The 3,322-nt window shown below is 43.5% G+C and overlaps 1 non-coding gene across 1 annotated transcript; it reads left to right on the top strand.

Moving 5' to 3' along the window:
• On the top strand, nucleotides 1,100-1,171 carry TRNAC-GCA. The gene has a single exon. It is a non-coding gene; the product is annotated as a tRNA-Cys (tRNA).

Raw genomic sequence — 3,322 nt, 5'->3', positions numbered from 1 at the left:
AAAATGATGAAAAGATCTGGGCTTCCCTGGTGGCTCAGACGGTAAAGAATCTGCCTGCAATGTAGGAGACCCAGGTCCAATCCTTGGGTCGGGGAGATCCCCTGGAGAAGGGAATGTCAATCCACTCCAGTATTCTGGCCTGGAGAATTCCATGGACAGAGGAGCCTGGCAGGCTCCAGTCCATGGGGTCGCAAAGAGTCGGACACAACTGAGCGATTAACACATACTAAGATGTAGAGTCCACTGAGATCAGAGACAAAGAATTGATATAGGCAGCTGTGGCCATTGCTCACATGTGAGGGTATTGGCCTGAACCACTGAAGAAGGGATGATGAGAAAGAGATAAACGTGTGATAGGTTTAGGGTGTAGAGTTGAGACCCATGATTGGTTGGATGTAGCATTGGGGGCCAGGGGTGGGGGGAGGGGGTGTTGGGGATGAGTGACGCTTTCAGAGTAAAGAGCATGGGCTTTGGAATTCAGCTGCCAAGACTCAAAAGCCCAACCCAGCTTTTACCTGCTGAGGGATATTAGGCAAGTCAGTTCACATCCCATCTCTGTCTGCTCATTTGTCAGTGAAGACGAAAATATCATTTCCTAGCTCGCAGAGCTTTTAGGAATGAATTTGTGTAAAATGCTTAGAACTTTATCATTGCTCTGGATATATGTTGGTTATTATTAGAAGGACTCCTCTTAATATTACCATCACAATCATTGTCATCAAAATTATCATCACTAGGGCCAAATTTAGTCCCTGAGCCTAGATGACCAGTCGGAAATAGAGGAAAAAAATATAATTTGAACTGAAGCAGGGCTGGGGGTCAGAGAAGAGTAAGGAAGCCGAGAAGAGTCCATAAGACTGATTACTGTGGTTAACTAAAGGGCAGCAACGAAGAAAGAAGGGTGAGTCTTGCGGGGAACTGCCTAGCAAGTTAGTTAAGGATTAGGTTTGAAGGAAATTGTATGAGTATGTATATTTTAAAGCAGAAAAACACTGGTTGAGTCGTTCATCTTTTTTGAAGTTTATGCTTAAAAAATCAGGTATATAAAATTATAGAGAGCTTGTATATTATATATTATACTTGAGCTTCCCAAGGGGACTCCCTGGTGGCTCAGATGGTAAAGCATCTGCCTGCAGTGCAGGAGACCCAGGTTCGATCCCTGGGTGGGGAAGATCCCCTGGAGAAGGAAATGGCAACCCACTCCAGTACTTTTGCCCGGAAAATCCCATGGATGGAGGAGCCTGGTAGGCTACAGTCCATGGGGTTGCAAAGCGCTGGAAATGACTGAGCGACTTCAGTTCCCAATGGGCGCTAGTGGTAAAAAAAAAAAAAAAAAAAAAACACCCTGCCTGCCAATGCAGGAGATGTAACAGATGAGGGATCAATCCCTGGGTCCATAAGATCCCCTGGAGGAGGGGATGGCAAGCAACTCCACTATTCTTGCCTGGGAATCCCATGGACAGAGGAACCTGGCGGGCTACTGGCCACAGGGCCACAAAGAGTCAACAGGACTGAGTGACTTAGCATGCATGCACATTATATTATATGTATATAATAATTTATTCTTACCGTAGTGAATTAAAATATTAAGCCAAAGCAACAGTCCTCTTGAAAACGCAGCCTCACTTCCTGCCCCAGATCACTTTCCTATTTTTATACAAACACTTCACACTATATTGAGTACCTAATGTAGTGGATGAGATCAACATCACACCTTTGTTATTGCCTTTCACTATCTCTTTAAAATTCATTAAGGTAGAGAAATCTTGTTCGAACACTAGAGAAAAATTCTGGCAGAGCCGGAACTTTTTTACTTGCTTTTAGTTAAAAGATAGTCCTCGATTCAGAAATTAAACTGTCCATTCCCACATGTGAACACAAACACTAAACTCAATTTTCAACCTGATCTCTGCTCCAGGTGGAACTTGCTTCCCATCCTGCCTTTCTGCTGTTTATTCCCCACCCCATTTGGTTGTTCAGTGGCTAAGTCATGTCCGACTGTTTGCAACCCCATCGACTGTAGCCTCACAGGCTCATCGGTCTAAGGCATTTTCCAGGTGAGAATACTGGAGCGGGTTGCCATTTCCTCCTCTAGGGGATCTTCCCGACCCAGGGATCATCCCTGAGTCTGTTGCGCCTCTTGCATTGACAGGTGGATTCTTTACCACTGAGCCCACCTGGAAAGTCCAAGATTTCTCTTTCAAAAAACCCTCACCAACTCCTCCTCTCCTACTTCCTAATATTTTAAAATATCCTTAATCTAAATGAGCGATACAAGGTCCCAGGAACTGCTTTGTAACCATTGTCTGCGTATGTTCTGCACAAGTGAATCTGGGTTTGAAATTTACCATAGCTTGATGTTTCAATCTTGACTGTTCAATATGAATACATGTAACTTTGTTTTGTATGCTTTTTGTAATAAAAATGTGATTATTTTATAGCTGTTTTGCAACTTCCTTTTTTTTTAGTTTAAACTCGTATTTTACAGACTCTTATCAATAAGGATATATGGTTTCAGCTAGTTATTACCCTCTTGACTATTAAACACAATCAGGTGGTCCTAACTCTACTCTGGCAGCAAGCAAAGATAAACAAACCTTCCCGGCAAGCCAAAATTCACTCCTAGACTTGTTTAGCTTGATGGACAAATTTTTTTGTTTTTTGGGTTTTTCTGTTTTGTTTTGTTTGAAACTAGAGTCTTTTTTTTTTTTTTTAGGACACCTGAGTGATTTTTGCTCAAAAAAAAAAAAATACCAAATTTAAAAAGAATAAAAACAACACTGAATCCATTGCCACAGATTTGTGTTATCTTCCTTGAATCCGTTGTAAATAGTTTATGACTTACAATGGAAGAGCTTGCACTCTCATTCACCATCTTATTTTTCTCCCTGTAAAATCACTTTTCTGGCCAACTTGAGATCCTTTAAGGGCAGAAACGCAGTCATCTTTGTATTTCCCTCCAAGCCGCAACCAAGAGCTCCTAGCCAGGCACACTGCAGTTCAGTCGCTCAGTCTTTGCGACCCCCATGGACTTCATTCAGCACGCCAGGCTTCCCTGTCCATCACCAATTCCCGGAGCTTACTCAAACTCATGTCCATCGAGTCAGTGATGCCATCCAACCATCTCATCCTCTATTGTCCCCTTCTCCTCCCGCCTTTGCCAGCATCAGGGTCTTTCTCCAGGCACAAGCCTTCCAAAAAAAAAAAAAAAGGACGCGCTTCTTTAATCGTCCTTGCGGCTTTTTGCACCTCCCTGCGCTAGAGGGCGATCAAAGCCCATACGGCGCGTTGGCCGGTAACTAAGGCCGCTCCCGACGCGCAC

Source organism: Capra hircus, chromosome 15, assembly GCF_001704415.2.
Source record: "Capra hircus breed San Clemente chromosome 15, ASM170441v1, whole genome shotgun sequence".
NCBI lineage: Eukaryota > Metazoa > Chordata > Mammalia > Artiodactyla > Bovidae > Capra > Capra hircus.
The sequence above is the reverse complement of the archived record's forward strand: the minus strand, read 5'-3'. Positions and strand labels throughout refer to the sequence as shown.